This window comes from Lutra lutra, chromosome 14 (genome assembly GCF_902655055.1).
Source record: "Lutra lutra chromosome 14, mLutLut1.2, whole genome shotgun sequence".
NCBI classification, from domain to species: Eukaryota; Metazoa; Chordata; class Mammalia; order Carnivora; family Mustelidae; genus Lutra; species Lutra lutra.
The window spans coordinates 46,309,646-46,335,760 of NC_062291.1; the positions used below are offsets into that span (position 1 = coordinate 46,309,646).

The 26,115-nt window shown below is 43.0% G+C and overlaps 1 protein-coding gene across 2 annotated transcripts in view; it reads left to right on the plus strand.

Moving 5' to 3' along the window:
- The first annotated feature begins 15,915 nt into the window (after positions 1-15,915).
- BMPR1A (bone morphogenetic protein receptor type 1A) overlaps positions 15,916-26,115 on the plus strand; it is a 138,588-nt gene continuing 128,388 nt past the window's right edge. For both annotated transcript variants that reach the window (XM_047702091.1, XM_047702090.1), the window contains exon 1: positions 15,916-16,044. The gene's annotated coding sequence lies outside the window, so the exon portion shown is untranslated. The remainder of the gene's footprint in view (positions 16,045-26,115) is intronic.

The window sequence follows — 26,115 nt, forward strand, 5'->3', positions numbered from 1 at the left end:
CTGAGCCACCCAGGCGCCCCGGAATAAGATATTATTTTAGCACTTTTCAAAGCTGTAGCAATTTAGATGGAGAAAAAGAAAAAATAAGGAGTCTCATAGAGTCATAGAAGTAAAGTTGGAATGAATCTAAGAAATCCCCTGGGCACTTTCCAGATGTGGAAACCGAGAAAGGGGAAATAGCTTCCCAGTACATTCGGTTGTCTGGGGAAGCAGCTGGGGGTCATGCACTGAACATGGACTTTGACATGTTAAGACCAGGGCTTAGATCAAGGTGATCTAATATCATCAGGGTGATACTGGCAGACCAACTCTCATCCCTCCTGAGAGTGAAGGTACTGATACCTGCCTCACAGGTGTTTTGAGAGCTAAATGCAATAGCTTTTGTTAGAAATTACAACACAAATGTTAGTGACTATTATCACCAATGGAGTAGGTGAGAACTGAGCCCAAGGTCCTCACTCTTCCTTGATTTTCTTTTCTTTTCTTTTTTTTTTAAATTTCTTTTCAGTGTAACAGTATTCATTATTTTTGCACCACATTCCTTGATTTTCTTAACTCCTTCAATGTGTCCATTCAGAAAAAAATGCTTTGGGAAAACTTGAAGCAAGAATAAATATTACACAAGGAGCTGGGAAATATGAACCACCTGGATGAGAATTTGGTAGAATTACCTTGTGCTAGAATTTCTGCCCTTTTCACAGAAGAAAAATTGTTTATTCATTTGTTCATTCATTCATTCTTTCAACCGATATTTATTGAGCACCTGCTCTATTCAGGCACTGGTCTGGACACTGGGAAAATAATAGTAAATAAAGCAAACAAAAACTGCTCTTCTCATGGAACTTAGATTCTAGGGGTTTGGAATCTGCAAAACAAGATAATAACTAACTTATGTTGGACTAGTTCTGAAGCGAAACAGCTGACTATTGGAAGCTGCTCTACAGGCTAACCACTGGCATTCATCCGGACTCAGGCTCCTTCATGACAAAGATGTGGCACGAAGAACAGGTTCTGGATCAAATCATAGGAAAGGGCTGCATACGCTGTTCATTCTAGAGAGTCACGGTATACATAAGTGAGCTGCATGAGTGCCCAGTCCCCAGTAAAGAAACTTGCTTCATTTAATTTAGCACAGAATGTGGAATTCCAATTTTGAAAACACCTCTTAAAGTTTGGGTTTAGGCTTTCCAGGTTCTAGCTTTCTCAGGACAATCCTGACCACGTTAAGAATTTTTCTCCATGTTTCACTCACACACTTCAATCATCTCAACAACTTGGGCAATATATGTTTCTGTTGTTTTTTAACAGATTTAATTTTCAGAGCAGTTTTAGGTTCACAGCAAAATTGAGCAGAAGGTACACAGGTGGCCCAGATTCTCCTTGCTCCAACTCACACATAGCCTCCCCCATTATCAGCAACCCCCACCAGAGTGCGACGTTCATTACAATTGCTGAACCCCTACTGAGGTGTCATTATCACCCAGAGTCCACAGGTTACGTTAGGGTTCACTCTTAGTGGGTTTGACACACTCACATGCCTCGGGTTTGAGCAAATGTATGACGACATCCCGACGTCCTACAGAGTTGCAGTAAAAGCCCTCTGTGTTGGGGTGCCTGGGTGGCTCAGTGGGTTAAGCCTCTGCCTTCGGCTCAGGTCATGATCTCAGGGTCCTGGGATCAAGCCCCACATCAGGCTCTCTGCTCAGCAGGGAGCCTGCTTCCCCCACCTCTCTCTCTGCCTCTCTGCCTACTTGTGATCTCTCTCTGTCAAATAAATAAATAAAATCTTAAAAAAAAAAAAAAAGAGCCTTCTGTGCTGTACCTACTCACCTCTTCCTCTCCCCTAGCCCCTGACAACCGCTGATCTGTTTACTGTCTCCATAGTTTTGCCTTTTCCGGAATGTCATAGAGTTGGAATCACACAGTATGTAGCCTTTGTAGGCTGTTGGCTTCATTCACTTAGTAATATGCATTTAAGTTTCCTCTAGGTCTTTTTATGGCTTGACACCTCATTCCTTTATAGCGCTGAATAATATTCCAGCAATATATCTTTTCATTCCACAAACATTCAGTGAGTGGCTGGGCTCTGGTGTAGGGATGGAGGGTGTACAAGGTTCCTGCTTTCACTTTCAGGGACAAGACAAGCAATAAGCTATTATACATCATCAGTATAATTTGAGGCAGTGAGTGCTACAGGAAAATAAAACAAGAGCGTGGTGTTGGGGGCCACAGTAAGCTACTTTTGGCTGGATAGTCAGGGAAGACCTTCTTGGAGATAATATTCGGGCTGAAGTCTGAATGATGAGAAGAAACCAACCATACCAAAGTCTGAGATAGAGTGTTTCAGAAGGAGGGAAAAATACATGTGGAGACTTTCAGGGAAGGATTTTGGCACAGGGAAGGCCCAGGCTTGAAAGTACAACTAAGGAGAGGGCAGTAGGAGAGGAGACGAGGAGCACAGAGGACATTGTAGGCCTCAGTAAGACATGCCACATAATGCTTTCAAATGCCTGCCAGTTGAAAGAAGATAAATATTTGAATCCAAGAACTCCACTTAAAAAAAAAAAAAGATTTTATTTATTTATTTATTTGAGAGAGAGAGAGAGCAAGCACAAGCAGCAGGGAGGGGAAGAGGGAGAAGCGGGCTCCCTGCTGAGCAAGGAGTCTGATGTGGCACTCAATCCGAGGACCCTGGAATCATGACCTAAGCCGAAGGCAGATGCTTAGCTGACTGAGCCACGCAGGATCCCAGGAATTTCCATTTTTTTTTTTAAAGATTATTTATTTATTTATTTATTTGACAGAGAGAGATCACAAGTAGATGGAGAGGCAGGCAGAGAGAGAGAGAGAGAGGGAAGCAGGCACCCTGCCGAGCAGAGAGCCCGACTCGGGACTCGATCCCAGGACCCCGAGATCACGACCCGAGCCAAAGGCAGCGGCCCAATCCACTGAGCCACCCAGGCGCCCTCCATTTTTTTTTAATAAAGATTTTTATTTATTTATTTGACAGACAGAAATCACAAGTAGGCAGAGAGAGAGATTGGAGGAAGCAGGCTCCCTGTCGAGCAGAGAGCCCGATGCGGGGCTCGATCCCAGGACCCCGGGATCATGACCTGAGCTGAAGGCAGAGGCTTTAACCCACTGAGCCACCCAGGCGCCCCAAGAATTTCCATTTTTGATAGAAGAATAAATTTTACTTTCCCTGGGGTGCCTAGATGGCTCAGTTAAGTGGCTGACTCTTGATTTCGGCTCAGGGTCATTAGATCAAGCCCCGTTTTGGGATCTATGCTGGGTGTGGAGCCTGCTCAAGATTTTCTGTCTCCTCTTTCTCTGCCCCTGCCCTCCTCCCCCTGCTCAAGTGTGCTCTCTCACCTGAAAAAAAAAAAATTTGAAACTGTTCATCAAGCAGTTTTGGATGAATATGGCAAAACTGGTTCCATACAGTTGTCTAAAGTCTGGGAAACAGATCTGTGTAGCTATAGCTCACATTGTTTCCTGAAATCTGGGAAACAGACCCATGCTTGTATACACACCCACACAAACTGCACACACACATTATGTTTTACTTAATTGGAATCATACTATATATACTGTTCTAATATTTTCTTTCTTTTAAAAACAATTTATGTTTTAACTATGGACTTTATTGTTTGATCCTATAGGGGCACCTGGCTGGTTCAGTTGGAAGAGCATGTGACTCTTGATCTCGGGGTCATGGGTTAGAGCCCCAAAATGGGTATAGAGATTATTTTTTAAAAATAGATTAACTTAAATAAAGCTCTACACAATACATAGTAAGGGTGATCTAAGTAATAATGATTCTGAGTTAATGTGTTTATTGAGCTTGTGGCATAAATTCTGCCATGAATTTTGTCAAGGCTGTCAACTACTTTGCTGAATCATTCGACATCTATGTCTTCCATGTACAGCTCTCCTGAGATCCTCAGGCTCACATATCCAGATTTTCTTTACTGTCTCTCCTGGATATCCTACAGCCATCTCCAAGTCAGCCTGTTTCATAGGCTGGAGGAATGGCCATGGCTGGGTTCTTCCCATGGTTTCTCTTGGTACCCTTGAGGTGCAGTGATTGGTTCAGGAAGTGGGTTTGTAACCAAACCAGAACAGTCAGAACCTTTCCCTGAGATTTTGTTAAACCTGGAGCTTGGAAAGGGATAGGTTTTTCTCTTACTGGTGGCCAAGCCGGAAGAATGTTAGTCCAAAGGCCCTGTGTTTCCTCCTGTGCAGAGAAAGTCTGTCTGCCATAGGAGAGAGAGAAGCCAACAGATACCGAGAAGCAAAGATTAGAAATGAGGAGGAGGAAGTGTTCTGCCAACACGAAGGCTCCTGGATCTAGTCATTCCTGAGGCGCCACACCTATCTCTTTCTTGATGTAATAAATTTCCCCTTGATCCTTGAGCTTGCTTCCATTGGGTTTCTGTCTCTTGCAACCAGAAGAATCTCAACCAATACAATGCCCATGCTGGATTCAGGATGGTGGGAGGAACTGAAGCCCCCACCATTTGCCACTCGTCTTACCCATGCCACCCCATCCGAACAGACAGAGTGCTGATTTTTTTTTTAAAGATTTTATTTATTTATTTGACAGAGAGAGATCACAAGCAGACAGAGAGGCAGGCAGAGAGAGGAGGAAGCGGGCTCCCTGCCGAGCAGAGAGCCCGATGCGGGACTCGAACCCAGGACCCTGAGATCATGACCTGAGCCGAAGGCAGTGGCTTAACCCACTGAGCCACCCAGGCACCCCCAGAGTGCTGATTTTTGTTAACATAGTTTCGGCACCAGTCCCATAGTCCTGCTGCCTTGCACCTCTTCTGTGTAGGAATTCTGGACCTGGTGCTGACTGAGTTTACTGCTCTACCCCCAACCTGCTTCTCCTCTCGTATCGTTTCATTCAGGGCATGGCAGGTCCCACCCGGTCATTGAAACTGGAAATCTGGGAGTCATTCTATGTGTCTGTCTTCTCCTACCACTGCTCCTTCTGATAAGGGTTACCACAGGCCGCCATATTTATTTCCTGATCTGTCTGGGAACTGTTCCTTCCTCTCCTCCTCAGGACCCTTCCTGCCTCCAAACATCTCTTTTCTAGGTATCTCCCCAGCTTTCTGACCTTGTCTCCTTTTGGCCACCCATCTACCACTAACTCACCACCCACACAGTAGGTAGTGATATCTCTTCAAAAATAAATCTGGCCAGTTAATGGTCTTGCTTAACATTTGTAAATGGCTTCCCATGACCACTCAGTAGCGCCCACACTAACTGCATACAGGACCCCACGCACTAGCACTGTGGATTTCTATAACCTGTCATGGACTTACCTTCTCTTCTTGGCCATCCTGGGAGCCAGCATTCCGTCCTTGGTCCTTCCACAAGGAAATCTTTCCTTGTGGAAGGAATTTCCCCACTACTTAATAATTGACTGTTTATGGAAGTCTTTCTCACCTGTTTACACAAGAAACAGCTATAATCAATGGCTATTTGGAGTGCATTTATGGGTTAGTCAAACTGTGAAAACTCTGAACATTTTTCCACAGCAGCACATGCCTTGGATTATCATTTTTCCCTCATCTATAGCTAGGCAGGATACTGTGAAATTTAGAACCGAAATGGCAAAAGGATGCCATGTTGATGCAGCTTAGCTGGGAGCTGAGTTCCTTTTCTCACATACAAATCTTATTTAAAAAACCAAAACATTTCGCTAAGTAAATTCTTAGGGCTGCATTTCCATTTGCAAATCAGCTGTCCCCTTCTCTAAGCCTAACTCAAGGTCTCATTGATGCATAAAAGTAGGTATAAATAGACTATTTCAAAATAATTTTCAGATTCAAGGGAGAACCCGTGAACAAAGTTCTTATCTTTTATTTCTGATGAAGCACTTTGAATGACAGCGGCTCCTTGCAGTTGCAGAATGGGTGCAAGGCATCCAGGGTGTGCCTGCGGTCCAAGACAGAAGGCCAGCAGTGAGGGCAATTCCGTCCTGCCTGTGGTCATCGCCATGGAGACCCCTACAGAGTCTCCTTCTATACTTGTGACTTTTCAGTGACGGTAGGTTCAGGAGGCCCTGAAGAAAAGTAGGCATCGATTAGATGAGAAACTGATCGAGTTTGGGATCCAGGTTTTCAGAAATAAGCTTGAGGTGCCACGGGACTAATCAGGAGGGACACTAACTCAGCCTGGAAATGAGCAGCAAAGGGTTTCTAGAGAAGGAAATTCCTGAGCTAAGGCTGGAACGAAGAACTGGAGCCTAGCCCAAGCTGAACCAGAACTTACATACTAATTACTGAATGGCACTAGGCTGTATTTGAAGTAAGGCTCATTAGGAGTTTTACAGTTTGTTTTTTTTCCCCCTCAACATAAACACTGATGGACCAATCACTTTCTAGAAGGAAAAGGAAAGGTAACGAAAATTAATTGAGCGTCAACTCTATGCCAACTGTTTTCCATATATTTTCATTTAATTTTCACATCTGTCTCATTAGATTTATTTATTTATCCCCATTTTATAGATGAAGAGATTGGGATTTAGAGAGGTTGACAAAGTCCACACAAGGTCAAAAATTAGGAAGTTCAGCCAGAATTCTGACTCCAAAGTTGATGTTCTTCCCACCGCATCGTATTGTTTAGCATATTCTGAAGTGTCTGCCTACCGGGTGGGTGCAGAGGCAGTCAAGAGAACAGTGGATTGACTTCAAGTTTTAAGGACAAAAGGAAAGAAAAAGATGTTTTCCATAAGCGATTTGGCCATCTCCTTTGGTCATGGAAAGTTCTGGAAGAGGACTTCTGGGCTACTCCTCTGGCTGGCATTGCAGCACCCTACCTCGCCAAGCCAGATCTGCTGAATCCGGACTTGGGGAAGGAAGGGTTCATGGAACATCCTTGGGCGTGTCCACTGAGGTCTGCTTTACACAGTTTATAATTTGCTGTAAACAGCTGGCTGTTCCTAATTAAACCTGTATGGTCATGCCTGAACTTTTAGGAAACGAGGACTTCTTTTTATGCTTCTCTTCTCAGTGGTTAAACCAGAGCCTTCTCCAGCCTTACGAGAGCCTCCTGAACCTGTGAGGTCTTGATCCCCAGTCTCTGCACCGGCGTCTACAAATGCAAAGTAGTCAACAAATCGGGGAGGGGAGTGCTAGTGATGTAGAGCCATCTCCTCCAGAGAGACGTCCTGTGATTCTATTTAGCAGGGCTCTAGGGCTCTCCATACGCAGGTTCTCTGCTTTTCAGGCTAGGATCGAAGGGAATTTGGATCTATCCATGAACTAAAAGCTGGTGGCTGAGAACTATTTAAAGAAACAGTTGCTCAGAATGACTACTTCTCTCTTAGACACATAGACTGGATAAAATTACCTTAGTCTGAAATTGGTGATAAAAGAAATGAATGGGTTTATGTACCTTAAATGTTATTTTTTTTTAACTAAGAAAGCAATATGTATTTAATAAAACTCAAAAAACACATATAAATAGGAAGAAGAAAAAAGTAATCCTAGTCCTACTACCTGGAGACAATCACAATTAGTATTTTGGCCTATTTTCTACATTTTATTTTATACTATTTAAAAATTTTTAAGTTTATTTATTGTAACGTGGCAAGAATCCCTCTTATTTAACCGTAATTTTATCCCTATTGAACAGCAGTTCTCTATTTCTGGTGCTTTGCACATTCACAAAAACTTCCCTAGTAGCAAACCATAGAAATGATCCCGGGGGGCACGTGGGTGGCTCAGTTGGTTGGGAGACTGCCTTCTGCACAGTTCGTGATCCTGGAGTCCCCAGATCGAGTCCCACATCGGACTCCCTGCTTGGCGGGGAGTCCGCTACTCCCTCTGACTCTCTCCCCTCTCAGACTCTCTCTCTCTCTCAAGTAAATAAATCAGATCTTTAAAAAAAAAAACAAAAAAAAACAAAAAAAAAACAAAAAACAGAGTAAGACATGATCCCTGAAAGTAGTCTTTCTACCATTTGTTTTGAATCGTGAGAACAGAAACGGGGAAAGAATCCATTTAGGAGATGGGCTCAGATACTGTTACAAGGCCTGAGCTGAGCAGGTCATGGTCTCTACCATCACTGTCCAACAGAACTTTCTGTGATGATGGAAATGTTCTATATCCACACTCTTCTGAGATGCGGCTATTGAGCACTAGTGTGCCTAGATTGAGAAATTGAATTTTATTTACTTTTATTTTTTTAAAGATTTTATTTATTTATTTGACAGAGAGAGAGATCTGAAGTGGGCAGAGAGGCAGGCAGAGAGAGAGGAAGGGAAGCAGGCTCCCTACCAAGCAGAGAGCCCAATGTGGGGCTCGATCCCAGGACCCTGGGATCATGACCTGAGCCGAAGGCAGAGGCTTAACCCACTGAGCCACCCAGGCGCCCCTTCTTTACTTTTAACTAATTTAAAATTTACATAGTCACACCAGCAAGTGACTATTTATGGGGCGGTTCAGGTCCACACAGATGATTTATAAAGGGGTTACTTGCTGGTCTCAGAGCATACGGTGGGCAGGGATTGAAACTTGGCTTTAGGGTGCTGCATCTGCCATTTCAAACAATGACGTAGCTCCGAATACCTTCTCAGCAATGAGAAAGGCCACTCCAAGAAAAAAATATGGAGACGGGCTCACAATTAGTCTCTGAAAAGGAAGTCGGTCATTAGCTACCTTCTGACATCCTAGCAATTAACCAGTCTTGGGAGAAGAGCAGGTATCTCCAGAGAGGTGCCAAATAAATAGGAGATAAGAGACTTATAAAAATGAAAAGCCTTTCGGTCTTTCATCACAGGATAATCCAATGCATGTGAATTAATGGCAAAAGGCTCGCTAATAGCCTTTGTGAGGAAATAGGAGCAGTGTAGCAGGATATCCTTTTTCCGCACTAAAGCACCCAATTCTTTCAATTTTATATACAGCGGAAGCAATTAATTGTACTAGAAAGAAATCCACAGCTGGCTTTTCCTGATGGCCCCATAAGCAACAAGCACTATTGTTCAGCTTCCGGGATAGATGTAAAGTCATTCTACTGCGCGGCTGAGGTTTTTCTGATTGTTTAGTTTGACTTCTTCCAAAGACAAAAACCTGGGTAAAAACCACGTTGCAATTCTTCTGGTCATGGCATGTTTTCAGTATAAGCAACTGTCAAAAAGTTAATTTTTTATCTGTAATATGATCCACGCATGTGACTTCATGCTAGTGTTTCTTCTAAACTTTGTGACTGAATCCTAAGTTATTCACTTTTGTTTGTTTTCCATGTTTATATACAGTTGAACTGTACTGTTTCTGCTTTTGTGGTTAACATTCATAGTGTGGCTATTCGAGGATTGTGCATAACAAACAAATATGATTAGATGTCAAAAACCTAGAAACTCAACATTTCAAACTACTGGCCTGGGTTGTGTTGTTTTGCCTTTTAGAAGCATTAAAATACATTGTATTTCATCAGTTCTTAAAAGCACATCATTGGACGTTTTATCGTCTTTGAATTTTGAAAGTATAGCAATGAAAGACTTTTGTTATTCAGAAGAATATCTACCTTGATCAAATAAATAAAAATTTTGATTAATTATACATCTTACATGGAATTCTAACTGACTTAATTATGACAAATATGCATCCTGCTGCTTTCATTTCCCCCAAATGCCCTGAAAGGTATAAGGTATATAATGTTATACAATAAAATGTTACACATATATGTTACATATATATGTTACAGTAACATCATATGAAATATATGTTATAATGAACATTATATGAAATATATAATGTTAAACATTAAAAAAGTGGATTCTTATTTATTTATTTATTCAACAGAGAGAAACAACAAGAGAGGGAACACAAGCAGGGGGCTGCTGGAGAGAGAGACACTGGGATCATGACCTGAGTTGAAGGCAGATGGTTAACGACTGAGCCACCCAGGCACCCTAAAAAGCAGATTCTTGAAGCAGGCCAGGGATAAGGCTCCCAGCCTGCAGTTTTAGTCGTACTTTTCTGTTATTCAATAGGGCCAGGTGGAGGGTGCCTGGGTGCCTGTGTGGCTCAGTCAGTCAAGCATCTGCCTTTGGCCCAGGTCATGGTCTCAGGGTTTTGGGATTAAGTCCTGGGTCAGCCTCCCTGCTCGATGGGGAGCCTGCTTCTCCCTCTCCCTCTGCTCTTCTCCTCCTGCTTGTGCACACACGCACATTCTCTCTCTCAAATAAACAAATAAAATATTTTTTAAAAATGTAAAAAAAGAGAAATCTGGAAAAACTGAGCAGGGAATGACCTAAAGAGGGAATGATCATTAGGAGGATACTTAGTAACTAATTCTGGTAGACAGTGAGGAAGACAGGTGTTAAGGTGGGTAGCAAACTAAATGTAAAATAATCTACATTTTTATAGAAACACTGACAGGTATTGGTTCCTGGTTGACTATCTATATGATTCTGCTTCTCCATGAAAGAAGTGTGGAAGTTGTTTTAAAGAGCACATAGAACTCTAGAACTCAAGTTTTATTTATTGAAAAAAACAGTTGTTAGAATTTAAAGTCAAGGATATAACCCTGTCTTTGTTGATCAAAATAAACGACTGAGGGCAAACTATCCATAGAGAACAAACTGAAATATCAACTCTTTTAAGGGCAATAAACCCTGACTCAGAAGCAAATATCAAATGAAGAAATTATCCGCATGCCTTATTATTTTTTTTACTAGATTTTAAGTTTGAGAGGAGTCCAAGAAAATGACTAGTTCATCCATCCATTCCTTCATTCATTCAAGGACAGGAGTCCAATAAAATGCCTAGTTGGTTTGTTCATTCATTCATTCATTCATTCATTCATTCAATAAGTATTAACTAACCACCTACTGGTGTGCCAGGCAGTATGCTAAATCCTAGGGATATAGTGGAGTGAAAATAGATAGTTTCTGTCCCCCAGGGCATGGATAGGCACCAACATGTATGGTGTATAAACGAGTATGCCTGGTCACATTGGTGGTACCACACCACACCTGGGAAAGACATCTGGATTACTTCGTAGACCACATCCAGTAGGTACAGTATGACTCAGCATTCCTGATTCAGGACTGTACTTCCCCAGTTATCTTAGTCTGAATCCTCATTCCCGACACCTCGTCTTCCTTTGTCTAGTCATTCACAAGGTAATCATACTCCGCTCCAGATGCAGGCATTTCTGGGCCACTCGTCCCAAAGGAATTCTTGAGTAGAATCAACGTTGAGGAGTAGTAAGAAGAATCAGGTATGGGTTTTTACATGTATGAAGATACACACACACACACACACACACATCTGTTATACTTTGATTATTCATTAACTTGATAAAAGCAATACATACACACACATATATATGCACACATAAAAAATATTTAGTTGTTTTGTTTTTATCTGGTTAACAAATAAAGTATACTAAGCCATAAACCCATTGCCCTCAGGAAAGGAAAAGGCAGGGTGGGGGACTGCTAAGAATGGAAAAGGAAAAGGTTTACTGGGGGCTGGGGTGGGGAGGCCCCAGCTCCAGGTGTTCAGTGGGAGGAATTCTAGCCCTCTAGGCAGTACCTGATAGTCACAGAGCTGTGAGTAAACAACAGGTGGTAGTCCAGGAGAGCAGTAGGCATCAGGATGCCCAACTTGAGGTTATGGGGAAAGGAGGCCTGACAGATGGATAGAATACGGGCAGAGAATCTAGAAACGAAGAGCTGGAGGTCAATAAGTGTTGCCACCAAGGGTAAGAGTGCACAGCAGAGTGTACTGCAGGGCTGGGGCTGACTCTAGAGAGCAGAGTCCGGAGAACAGGCAGGGAAAAATCAGGTTCCACACAGGTTAATAGGCTAGGGCTTCAAGCATAAGAAAGAGGCTGTGAGTCAGTTCAAAGAAAGGAGCCAAGGTTGGGGCTCCCCACGTTAAGTAGCAAACGTAGCAGGAGGCTGGGTTCTGGCTTGGGACAGGAGCTCTGAGACTCTTCCTGCCACAAGGCCAAGAAAGGATTAGGTTCTGTTGTAAGGGGTATACAGATAGCAGGGAGAGGACTACAGTGACTGTGGGCTAGGGAGGACCACGCAGTGGCTACTTCGCAGCAAGAGCTTCGGTAAACCATCTTTGAATCATAGTAAACACGTGCTCTGAAGCAAAGAGAAATGGAAATGGGAAGAGGAGCAAGTAACTGAGAAGTAAAAACAGAAGGAAAAATAAAAAGGAAAGAAATCCATTACAAAGAAAAGAACAAATGCAGATTTTTTTAACTTTATGCACTGATTTTAGATAACCACTTTTTTCTTAAACACAATTTCTGTTTTGGTTTGTTCCTTCTAAACCGTAACGGGGTATTACTAACCAGTAGAGTAATGTATTAGTGGCCATGCTGAGAAATGTAGCTGTTTCCTCTACCTTTTACAATGCTTTTGTCCATTTAACACTGGGTTTTAAGCTAACCTAAAGTATCACCCTGTCAAGGGCATTCCTTCACTAGTTCCTCCTTACTGGGCTCTTACTTACCTCCACATCCAGAGCCTGAGGGCTGCCTTTGTTTCACAAAATCTTTACAACAAGAAATGACTTTGGACGGATTAACTTGAATCAATCAAAACTATTGCCTTCCCTGAAAATGGTAGAACCCAGTTACCCTCATCCACCCTTATTGTTTCCAACATAGTCCATGCCACCCTCAAAAACTAGGTCTTGATGACAAGGTTCAGAAATGCTTAGAGGAAATTCTATTCTTATCTCACTCATGTGTTTAACAGATATGAGCACTTGCTGTGTTCCAGGAGCTAGGCTCTGAGGAGAGAGCTGAGAATAAGAGGGACAAGGTCTTTGCTCTCATGGGAGTTTACATTCGGAGGGTGGAGGGCAGAGAAACTCAGACCATAAACCAATAACTAAACAAATAAGGTAATTTCAATTAGTAAAAAGTGGTATAAAGAGAACAAAATTGGCTGTGGGTGCGAATTTAAGACCCGCAATCAGGGAAGGTGTCTGAGGATCTGCAAACTGTAGAAGGGTAATTTTACATTCCAAACTAAAGCTATATGATTTGAGTATGCAACTGCCGCTCTTGGGGCCTACACCTCAAACTGTGCAGAGGAAGAAAAGGTGGCTTCCAGCCATTCTATTAACCTTCTTCTTTTTTTTTTTTTTTTTTAAGATTTTATTGATTTATTTGTCAGAGAGAGAGAGGGAGAGAGAGAGCAAGCACAGGCAGACAGAATGGCAGGCAGAGGCAGAAGCAGGCTCCCCGCCGAGCAAGGAGCCCGATGCGGGACTCGATCCCAGGACGCTGGGATCATGACCTGAGCCAAAGGCAGCTGCTTAACCAACTGAGCCACTCAGGCGTCCCTCTATTAACCTTCTTAAAGGAAAGCCATCACATTAGAGAATGTTAAAACTGGACCTTGAGGGGAACCTGGGTGGCTCAGTGGGTTAAAGCTTCTGCCTTCAGCTCAGGTCATGATCTCAGGGTCCTGGGATGAGCCCCGCTTCAGGTTCTCACTCAGCAGGGATCCTGCTTCCTCCCCTCTCTCTCTCTCTCTGCCTGCCTCTGCTTCCTTGTGATCTCTGTCACATGAATAAAATCTTAAAAAAAAAAAAAAAAAATTGGACCTTGAGGTTTTGCTGGAGTTTGGGGGCCAGACAACACGTGTCCAGGTGTCTCCTTGGGCTTCCTGGCTGCTCTGTTCATTTAGTGGGCCAACTGAAGAAACAAGCTGGCATGCATACACATGCCAGGAACCAGAGAGAACACCATGCTCTACTCAGTGGTGGGTAGGTAGGGTGCCTGCTGTGAAAATGGGAGGGTTTTAAGCTTGGTCACTAGTGTGCTTTATCTAAAGAGAACAAAAGAATGTCAAGTAACCCAAAGACTTGAAAAGAAGATCCTTCCACAGAGATGCAAAGATATCATGACAGGATGCCTCTATTTTGTCATCATTTCTACAGTGGCATATAACAAAACCCAGGCAACACTGATTTGCTAGTTTCAGAAATTTGATGCACTAAATTTTAAACTGAAATTCTTGTCTATTTCATGGACTGACTCATATGCCTAAAAATCGAAGCAGGCTTCAGAGGGTATTTTAACACACTTGTCATGATTTTATCTGCCATGACACATTGCTCAGCATACATCACTGAGTTCTTTGGCCAATGAGTCTGAATCTCCTTCAGTAAAAGGTTCACCCTTTCCCCTAAACATAAAGCAGAAATGTAGAAAACTTGAAAAAGTGACAAGTTTTAGTTGATGAAAGGAAATTCATGGTTGATGCAAGAAAACTCCTATTATCATACATTTTCGCTGCACAGCAAGATACTACAACTCTTGACTCTCAAACCTGAGACAGCTCTAGAGTTCATTAAAAAAATGAGAATTGCCGGAGTTGAAAAACAACAACAACAACAACAAAACCTTGGAATTACAGAAGGTATCTGAGGCATCAAGGGCAAACGTGGTTTGTAAAAGGAAAAAGGAAAAAAAAATCTTTAAACAAGAATGTAAAAGAATTTAGACATTTAAACATGATTAAAAGGGAATTCTCTGGAATCTAAACATCTCTTTAGGGAGAATGCGTATAAAAACAAATTCCAGTGCTTGGCACATTCTTTTTCTTCCCTTTTTCTTCTTACCTAGCTGAAAAAGTGATTTATAAAAGGACTTAAAAAGAGTTATCTTTTGTAGAGACTTAATTTAACACGATACATAACTGTTGCAACACTGAGCAAAGAGATTAAGGTTACATTTGGTTGTTAAAAGGGGGCCCATATTCTTTCTTCGGATACAGGATACTGAATACGTTTAACAGCATTTTACCCGAAGAATGAGGAGAAATGCTAGAAGAGAAGTAGTGACAATTAATTGCATTTTCCAAAGGGAGGGAATGAGACTCCGGAGGGCACAAGAGGTCCTAAGAGCGAGCCAAGGTAGAGGCGGGAGCAATATTTATAGTCCGCTGACTTCAGCTGGCCCGGGTTAACGCCGCCGCTCTTCTGCCTTAGGAGTTCACGGGCTCGCAGGTCACAGGGCCCTGGGCGGCCGGGCCTCCCAGCTGCGGGGGAGGGTGGGGGGAAGCGGAGATGCCTTGTCTCCCCGCAGCTGCCTCGGCGCCCGCCCACCTGCGCCGGCCTACCTAGGCTTCTGCACACTGGCAGAGAGCCCAGCCCAGGAACCGGGGCGCGGTGGGTGGATAATGGATGTAGTGTGGCCACACTCTCCTTTCTTTGTCGCCACGACCACTACCACGACCTGGCAAGTCCTCGCCACGGTGTGTGAGTGCTGAGGCTCACGTGGAGCATTAGAGTGTGTCAGAGAAGTGGTCCACGCTAAGGGATCCGGGAGGCCGGCCCGTCCCAGAGGTCCCGGCCCGAGCGCAGCCCGCGTCGGCGGTGTCCGCGCCCCTCCACGGCGCTCCGTCGTGTGCGTCTCGCGCGCGGCGTCTGTAGGACGCGGCTCCCGGAGACGAGCCGGCCCCGCCGCGGCAGCGGTAGGGCTGCTCGGTGGGGAGGGGCCGGTGGGGAAGCGCGGAGGAGAAAACCCCCCCAACGGCAGCCCGGCGCCCCGCTGCCGGGGACAAGGGCCCGCAGCCGGCAAGGGGGCGCCGGGCCTCGCGGACCCTTCGGGCGCTTCCGCCGCGCGCTCGGCTCCTTTCGCGTCCGGGGCGGGGCGGGTGCCTTCCCAGTGCGCGCGCGCGGCTCCGACTCCGGCGGAGGCCCGCCCCTCCCCCCCGGCCCCCGCGCCCGCGCCGGCCCCCCCCCACCCTCCACCCCGTGCGAGTGTCGGCGGCGGCGGCGGCGGCTGCCGAGATTGGAATCTGCCTGCTGGCGCTCGACGAAGGAGGAGGGAGGAGGGCGGGGAGAGCGAGCAGGAAGGCTCGGACTTCGGTGCGTCCGTCCGCGCGAGACGAAGATCGCACGGCCGCGCGAGGGGCGACCGGGCCGGGGCCGCTGCACGCCGAGGGCGGAGGCCGAGCCGGGCCCCCGCCGCGCCCCGGCGGCTCGCCGCGCCCACCCCGCTCCGCGCCGAGGGCTGGACGATGACTTCCCCGGGGGCCGGGTGAGTTGGCTAGTCTGTGAGTGCGTGTGCGCGCCGGGAGAGGCCGGCGGCGGTGGCGAAGGCGGGGAGGCCGGCGCGGGCGCGGGGCGAAGTTTCGGGGGCAGCCGGGCGCGCGCGGGAGGCCCGAGCGGGGTGCAGCCCGGCGGGACCGCCTCGCGGGGTCCGCGCCGTCCCGGCTGGGTCAGGCCGCGGCCCGCTGGGCCCCACCGCCGGGCACCCCCATCTCGGGCCCCGGCCGCCCGGACGCCCGACGTCTGCTCCTCGCAGCCCCCCGCGGCGGCCCCGCCACCCGGCCCCTCTTTTGTTCCCCACCTACGGGTTTCAGGCAGAGTTTGGGGAGGCGGTGTGGGCGAAAGCCGCGTCCGAGGACGCTTCTTGAATCCTTAAATGGGAAAGGCGCTCACCTCTCTCGCCCAGGAGCTGCGAGGCTGATAGTCGCGATTTGTCTCTCTCCGCTGCGGCGAAGGAGGGGGGAAAAAGTGTTCCGTGGGGTGGTAGAGCCAGGGGGAGCTGCGAGCCCCCCCTCAAAACTTGCCCGCGGGAATGTGCCAGGTTTCTCCGAGGTTCACCTGTTGCCTGCGCGGCCTCCGCTGCCATGTCTGTTGTGATTCTGCACTTCAGTATCTGAAAACTTTCTGCCGGATTGAGTGTAACCTACCCCCCGCCAATACCCCCCCGCCCCCCCCCCCCCCCCCCCCCGGGTCTTTCCAGACTCCTAGTGGAAAGATTTGGCAGGAAAAAAAATAGCTTGCGTCAGGAAAGAAAAATAATGTGTGATGTGTTAAGGGTCTGGTGTTTTGTGACTTGTATACTCGTCCATGCTCTCAGATGTTTTACTTGGTCAGGGGGCTGCAGTTTTTCTCTTTCAAATAAATGGTTACCAAACTCTTTTGAGTACACAGTGCGAACTTGGCGCATTCACCTGTGTGACGTCATTTAATCCTTGTGATAACCCTAGTTATTGTGTTCATTTTTAAGACGAGGAAACCGAGACACAAAGAGGTTCAGTAGCTTGTCTGGGTGAGCTGGGATTTGAACCCAGGGTTTTCTCTGCTATTCAGGAACTGTCAGAGCGAGATTTAGGATGAGTTTGAAAGCAACAACAAAACCTCTTTCTGCAAACAGTTTTATTACGTTTACGGCACTTTGCAGTTACTTGAACTTGATCTCTGTTTTGTTGCTTGAGTTGAAAACAACTCTTTTATTGTATTTACTTACAAGAGTTCAACTCTGAATTGCAGTAGAAAGTAACTTAATGCTTATCACTGTTTTCAGTTGAAATAAAAAGTCTGTGGATGAGTATTATTTAAATATTTGAACTTAAAGCAAAAATATGGGCAGTTCTGAGCTAGAAAAGGGTCGAGTTTACAAAAGAGTGATGGAAATTCAGAATACCCTTTCATAGAACCAGTATTCCACTCGTGGTTTTGGGTGTTCCCCCTCTGCACAGTGTTCGTGGAACTCACTTAAAACTTTTTGTCACTTCTCCACCCCCTTTACTGAAAAGCTTGAGGCATTCAGTGGGATCTCCTTCCAGAATGTATTGGGTTACTTCTGTCATCTTTTCTTTCCATCTCCGTGAATGTTTTTTGTCCTTCCTCTTAGTTAACACCTTGTTTCATTTTTCTGCTCTCTCCTACTTAACGGAGTAGGGGTTACTCTCTTTTAGGGTTCTTGAGAGTATAAATGTGCTTAAGATTTTTTCAGTTTACAAAAACCTTTCCTTGAACATGCTACTCCCTCAAGCTGTCATGTTGCTGCTCTTCCTTTTAAAATCATATTAACATTAAAAAAAGTCTCCTTGTAAATGTAATAGATGTTCATTAAAGAAAAATTGTAAAATATTGCAAAACTGAAGCAAAATTAAAAATCAGTCCTCCATAATCTCATCTCTGAAGATTGCCAAGAGCAGTTTACTTTTTCTGCATTTACTTCCTGGCCATCCATTCGCTTCTATTTTATTTTAATTTAATTTAATTTTTCACTTCTTAACCCCTTGTTATCTGCAGTTCACCTTCACAAGGGCTACCTATAACCTAAATAACACATTTAAGCCCCTTTTCTAAATAATCTCCTTGAGCTTTATGTGATATTTAACATCATCTTCTCATTCTTGAAATGCCTTTCCTTGTGTTTTTTTTTTTTTTTTTTCATATATCCATTTTATTCAACACTTAGTCATATTCTGACCCACCCTGCAAGGCAGTTGGATGCAACAGCAGACATTGTCCTTGCTCTCGTGGAGCTTAAGGTCTAGTGGAGGAGACAGAGATTGAAGAAGGAATTCTGTAGTTAACTATAACTGATTATAATTAAAGTGCACAGTATTAGAAGAGCTTCAAATGGGAACCCGACCTGGTGCTGATGGTGCTGGGACAATCCGGGAAGGCCTTAAAACATCACTTTGGAACCATTCTGAAGGTTGAGTAGGAGTAGGACAAAGGGCTTCTGTGATATACTGACTTTGTTCCCCCCTTTGCCCCTTTCCATTCTTCCTGCTTAATATGTGTTCTCCAGGTTTCACTTTTCAGATCACTTTTCTATATGTCACTAGTCCCTTGGCATTTTTATTGTTCAGGCCCTTCTGTCTGAATCATTCTCAGATCTCATTCTCTATTTCTCTGCCTGCAGATCCTTGTTTTTCCCGGTTGCTTTATACATACCTCTACCTGGTTGTTCTGGTTCAGACTGAACTCTTCCTTACCAAACTTGTTTCCCTGGTGTTCCTTATTTCTGTTGATGTCATACCAAACCCAGACCTTTCTCCATTCCGTCACATCTTACCTGCAGTCTACATCTATTGCTTCTACTGTCACCGTATTGTTCCACTTTATTCCTGGTGATGTGGGTACAAGTCTTGATACATGTCGGTATGAAGGTTATAGACTCATAAAATGAATTGGGCAGCTTTCTTTTTTCTCATTTCAAGAGCATTTTATGTATTTTTATGTATTTTTTAAAGATACTTATTTCAGAGAGAGAGAAAGGGCACTGAAGTGTGGGGGGAGGGTCAGGGAGAGGGGGATAATCTCAAGCTCACTCCATGCTGAGCAGACATAGGGCTTGATCCCACAACCCGGAGATCATGACCTGAGCTGAAACCAAGTATCAGGTGCTGAACTGACAGGCACCCCTTAGAAGCATTTTATAAAGACTGGAATTATCTTGAGAGTTAGGCAAATCTCACCTATAACACCATTCAGGCTTTGTTTGTTTGTTTCTTCTCTGTAGAAGACTTTGAATACCATTTCAGTTATTTAAGAACTGTTGGTCTGCCTAGGTTTTCTATTTCTTGTGTGAGTTTTAGTGTTTAATATTTTTTCCGGAGATTTATTTATTGAGTTTTCAAATTTGCTGTTACTTTGTTTCCACACAGTTCTTTTTCTTTAAAATTCTTTGATTTGATATAAATTTATATGCAACAGTATATATTGTGTATGTATTTATATATTTGATGATTGATTGATTCATTGATTTTTTTTTTTTTTTTTTTGCTAACTGAATAAGGTTCTCATTGCACCTGGGCCAGTGTTACAATCTTTTCGCCTTCACTTTCAGGTTTATCTGGTTTATTTTATGCCATTCTGCTTAAGTTAATATTGAAGCCCAGTTTGTCACTTCTCTACTTAGAAGTTTCCAGTGTCTTTTCTTAAATGAAGTTCTTTCCAGGGAATTTATCTCAGATTTCCTTTATTCTTGTTTCTCACTATTTTTGCTTTCTGCACATGTGCTTTTCCCCATTTCTGAAATCGTTCCCATTTTCTTCTGAATGAAATCCCTTTTGAAGGAATTCCTTTGGAAGGAAGGGTTTTTTGGTTAAGGACAATTTTTATCTAGTATTTTCTTACTGCACTTACTAATTTGTCTTTTGAAAAAAATCAGCTTTATTGTGGTGCCTGGCTGGCTCAGTTGGTGGAGCATGGGACTCTTGATCTCTGGGTGGGGAGTTCGAGCCCATCTTGGTTGTAGTGATTACTTAAAAATAAAACCTTCAAAAAAATCAACTTTATTGAAGTATCATTTATATATAGTGATATGCACATGTTGATAATGCAGTTCTGTGAGTTATTTGGTCTTTTATAGCGATTAGTATAAAAATATTAGTTCCACTACTAACCTGCCACCTGGGTCTGTAACTGACTTTGTTGCATTTTAAAATGAATAAATGGAGAAAGGCTTGTGTCTAGCCTAGTAGTGGCTGGACATCAGTTATAGTAGTACTGATCCAGTTTTCAGATTTGGGGAGCAGAGAGCCATAAAGAGAAAGGAAAATGGGTTTCCCCTCAGGCTATATTTTGAACTAGGAAGTCCTTCCCTCTCCCACTTTTTATTAGTGTTTATGTTTTTAGAATGCCTTTAAATATTTCAAGGTCCATACTGACCAGGTCAGTCTAACTTTTTAACACTTATAAGATTAAATGCTGAGTTGTATTGAAGTATTGAAGGGACAAGATGCACCATACTTTTATGGACCACTCATAAAGAAAATCTGCTTCTAGGTAATTTCAAGAAGCCATCAATTGTAAGATGGACCCTATTTTCAGAGATGCTAAAATATGAAAAATATGTGTGCCTTAGGACTGACAAAAAGGGTTTTTCTCAGTTAAGCAAAGCTCCCATTCCTTTAGTATAGATGTAGGGAAGAATTTAAACCACACTTATGTGGGAGTGACTTGTAGTTCTGTTGTTACTGTGAAAAGTTTTTGTTTTTGTTTTTGTTTTTTTAAAGAGGATGCTTGTTAAACTTTTTTTTAACAAGTAAAGCATTTTAGGCAGTATAGAGAAATATTTATTTTTGGATGGGGTCTCCTACAACTAGTTATGCCAGTCTGATTGTGAGGCAATCTCAGCTTTCTGAGAGCTTAATTTTCACAAAATCGTGCAGATAATGTAAAGGCGGAATTGTGGGAGAGTTGTGATAGCCAATTTTTGGACTTTTTTTTTTTTTTTAAAGATTTTATTTATTTATTTGTCAGAGAGAGAGAGGGAGAGAGCGAGCACAGGCAGACAGAGTGGCAGGCAGAGGCAGAGGGAGAAGCAGGCTCCCTGCTGAGCAAGGAGCCCGATGTGGGACTCGATCCCAGGACGCTGGGATCATGACCTGAGCCGAAGGCAGCTGCTTAACCAACTGAGCCACCCAGGCGTCCCCATTTTTGGACTGTTTTAAAGAGAATACCCAGTACTTACGTGTCATCATTAACAATCATCATATACTTAGTTTTTTAAAAAGTAAATACAAAAATCATTATAAATGTTTGGATATTTTTCTAAATCATAGTTGTATATCAGTTTTTGTAGCTAATATTTTAAAGGCTATCAGTTCTTTAAAAATAAAAACAAAATGATGTGCCTAGAGATCCCCAGTACTGGTTTTGGAAGACAGCACTAGATTAGAGCAGGGCTTTAGTAGATCAGAGTGTCGAGGGCCCAGTGGGTCCCCAAACCAAGTTCATATAGACATCAACTAGGTAAGGAAATTATTTTTTAATATCTTTTATTAAAAACAGGTGAATTTGAGCTACTCTGGTGTCATTCCATTTTTATACTTTTATGGTTCTGATTAACTTTTTTTTTTTTTTAAAGATTTATTTATTAGAGAGAGCATGAGAGAACACAGTGGAGAAGGGGCAGAGGGAGAGAGAAACTCAGACACTCTGCCAAGCACAGAGCCTGACACCGGTCATTAGCATAGCCCTGAGACCAGGACCTGAGCCCAAATCAGGAGTTGCTCATGGAGTGCCTGGGTGGCTCAGTGGGTTGAGCCGCTGCTCAGGTCATGATCTCAGGGTCCTGGGATGGAGCCCCACATCAGGCTCTCTGCTGAGCAGGGAGCCTGCTTCCCTTCCTCTCTCTCTGCCTGCCTCTCTGCCTACTTGTGATCTTTGCCTGTCAAATAAATAAATAAAAATCTTAAAAAAAAAAAAAAAAAAAGAGTTGCTCAACCAACTGTATCAACCAGGCGCCCGGATGAATTTTGTTTTCTTTAGGGTGTATATATTTGTTTGTACTACTAATTAGGTGTGAAACAGTGGAGCTTGGCTATTCCTCTAGTTGTATACAATTGGCTACTGATTTAAGAAAGAGGATGGGGTATATCAAGTATAGGGATAAAATAATCAGATGTGCAGTTTAAGGAGATTAGGTATATAGTGGAGAATCATTTTGAAGAGAGGAAGACTGAGGACACTGAAACTTGTAGGGACACTGAAACCTGTTCCATCTTGGCCCAGATTAGGAAGGTGGCAGATAATTAGGGTCTAGAATGGACGGAACTTGGTAATTAGCTATGGGTGAGAGAAGGAATGGGATTGGCAAGAATGACTTGCAGATTTCTAGTTTGGAAACGTGATAGGGTAGAGATGAAAAATGAGAGCTGGTTTGTGAAGGAAAATAGCTTAGTTTTGATAATATGGGGTTTTAACAACCAAGTAGAGATTTCCACTTGGCAGTTACACCTATGGGGCTGGAGTGTGAGAGAGGTTTGAACTGTGGGTAGATATTTGGGAGCAATTGCCATGTAGGTTGTATATTCTATTAAAGAGAATTGGGTGGCTTTCTCAAGTGATTTTTGCTTCCAAATGACAGACTCAACACAAATGAGCTTAAAGGGGAAAAAGGCTTGTCACCTCCCCCCGTACTTCAAGTTTTTAAAAAGACTAGAAATTCGGATCTCAATGTTTGGATGATGTAATTAAGGGGTCTGTTTTATCTACTCTCCACTCTCTGGGTTTGATTTTCAGGCAGGACTTTCATCTGGCAGAGGATAGCCACTGGCAACTCCAGGCTTATATGGCTCTTACTGCTGTGGAGTCAAGATGTAGAAAGGGTATGCATATATTCTGTCTCATGGAGAGATTCTTATTGGGACTATGTGGAGTCTGGGGTGCCATCATTGGCCAGGGCTAGCTTACTGTCCCAGAGCAGTCAGAGAGCCAGTTAAACACCAGCACTGAATGCCTTCCTAGAACCATGAGAGATGGGAAAAGTGGTTGTTTCCCCCAAAGAAAGGATGGCTCTAGGCAGGTGAACAGCGTAAATCCACTATCTTTTGGCTCTTCACCTTTTGTAAAGTCATTTTTTGAGTATCTAAAGAAAAATACACACATAATAGCAATTCTTTGTATAATTACATGGTTATATTATCCTGCTGTACACAGCAAAGAGCCTAGAACAGCCCTGAGAAATACCAGTGTAAGACCTAGGTAGAGAAGATAGTTATTAAATAATTTCACAAATAATTGTCTAATTGTAGTTATATTAAGACTCATGGGGCGCCTGGGTGGCTCAGTCAGTTAAGCGGCTGCCTTTGGCTCAGGTCATGATCCCAGGGTCCTGGGATTGAGCCCCGCATCGGGCTCCCTGCTCAGTGGAGAGCCTGCATCCCCCTCTCCTTCTGCCTGCTGCTCTGCCTACTTGTGCTCTCTCTCTGTCAAATAAATAAATAAAATCTTTAAAAAAATATATCCATACAGGGAGCTTATGAGAGTGTGTAATAAAGAAACTTGTCTGTTTAGAGTATAGGTGCTTTGGAAGGCTTTCCTGAGAAAGTAGCCTTGAGAGTAAGACTGTAAACCAGGAAGCAGAAGGAGAATGTTTCTGAAAATATTCAGTAGTTTTTTTTTTTTTTAAAGATTTTATTTATTTATTTGACAGAGAGAAATCACAAGTAAGCAGAGAGGCAGGCAGAGAGAGAGGAGGAAGCAGGCTCCCTGCAGAGCAGTAAGCCCGATGTGGGGCTCGAACCCAGGACCTGGGATCATGACCTGAGCCGAAGGCAGCGGCTTAACCCACTGAGCCACCCAGGCGCCCCTATTCAGTAGTTTTTAAAGCAAATGTTTTTTTGACTTTTAAAAATTATAAAAGATATGCATCGGAGTGCCTAGGGGTGGCTAAGTCGGTTAAGCGGCTGCCTTCGGCTCATGTCATGATCTCAGGGTCCTGGGGATCAAGCTCTGCATCCAGCTCCCTGCTCAGCGGGGTGTCTTTCTCTCTCTCCCTTTGCTACTCCCCCCTGCTCGGGCTCTCTCTCTCTCAAATAATGAAATAAAATAAAATAAAATAAAATCTTAAAAAAAGAAATGCAGCTAATGTGGGTAATCTGGGAAATATGAAAAATTATATATATATATATATATATATATATGAAAAAAAATATATATATATATTAAGTGTTCACTTAAGTTTTGGCTTCTGAGTTTTTATAAATTAACATCTAGTACTGGTTCTACCACTAAGTTAGCTGTGCAGTTTTGTATACTATGCTAAACTTATCTGGATCTCCTTTTCCTTATCTTAAAAAGTGAAGGGTACTTGGTGAACCTTAAGATCATTTTCTACTTAAAAAAAAAAAAGAGAAAGAAAGAAAGAAAATTCCCCAGCTTTAATGCAGAGCAGTTTCTTGCTGAAATTGCAGGTCGTGTAATGCTTTTGGTTGTGGTGACATCACTGGGTTTCTGACTCTTGGCTGTAGAGTCCCTCTTCCTGCCTTGGCAGTCATTGTAAGTAACGAAGGGAATGGCTTGTGGCCAGTGGTGTTCTTCCATGCCCTGATTTCTTATCTCATTTCTTGAGCATTTTTTTTCCCCTTTAGCCTTTGGGTAAATTATCCAAAATGTTAGAAGCTCTCAATTTTGAAGTTAAGAAATCTGGAGACTTTCATGGTTGTGATACCATTTTATGTATGTTAAAATTTGTAGGTAGTTTTCCTATTAGCAGTTAATGTTTTTTGTATTGTAGGCCAGTAGTTTAAGATCTTAAATGTCTTAAATTTGCACTTAATTAAGAATATTTCAGATTTCTGGCTAAAAGAAGCTCTTGATAGGGAGTGTTAAAGGCTATTAAACTTTGGTAAAGTTCTTAAAACATTTTTCAAAAAATTGTTTAAAAGTGTCATGAAATGAAAATATTTCAACAGTAAATACTCAGAAGTATCTTAAATCAACAAAATGTAGTTGCTTGATGACAGATAATTCTTTTTATTTTTGTTTCAGTAATCTTTCATGTAATAAAAATGTTGGGAAGAAAATTGCATGTTGAATTTATGCATATAATCTGAGTAGAGAAAAAGAAGTTAATCTTCCTGAAATAGTGCTTTAGTCATCATTCCTACTTGTTAAATATTTTCCTTTGGTTTCTTATTTGCTTACAATATGAAATTCAGATTATCTCAGACTGGCGTTTTGCTCTGGTGCAGTCTGCCTTCTTGTTCACTTCAAACTACTATTTTATTAGCCTGTATCACCGAAGTATTCAGTTCTGGGTTCCCTTTCAGAATCGTTAGACCTCTGCCATCCCCGATAGTAGGCAATACTGCATGTGGCTGTTGAACATTTGAAATGTGGCTGGTCTGAATTATGTACCACATTTTGAAGATAGTATAAAAAAGGTGTGTAAAATATCCCATTATGCTTTTTAAATGATTATTTATTGAAATGATGCTGTTTTGAATATGTTGGATTAAGTAGGAGTAAAATTAATTTCACCTGATTCTTTTTGCTTTTTTAGTATGGCTAGTAAAAACACTTAAAATTATGTATTATAATGGACTATACCTGGACTCTCCTTCCCCCTCTTCCCTTCTTATCAAAATGCTTCAAAATCCTATCTCCGCTGTGAAGCTTTCCTCAGTGGTTCATACCTAAAAGTTAGCTCTTTCGCATCATTATTTAAAGGCAGTCTTTTGGTGTTTCTTGTACCATTTATTAATATATCAGATTTCTTTATTACAAGCCTTCTCAGCTTTTAGTCTGGTAACACCCCAATATAGTTTCCCTAACTGTATTATCATAGAGCCTTCTTTAGTTTCTTCTCTTTCTCTCTATTTTAAAGATTTTATTTATTAGAGAGAGAGAGCACAAGTAGGGGGAGCGGCAGGGAGAGGGGCAAGGAACCCAATCTGGGGCTTGATCCCAGGACCCCAGGATCATGACCTCAGCCAAAGGTAGACGCTTAACCAACTGAGCCACCCCCCCTTAGTTTCTTCCCTTTACAGAAGTTACACGTATTTGGTTGAAACTTCAGGCATAAAGTAGACAGTGAAAGTCTTCTGTAATCCTGCCTCCACTACCCCAC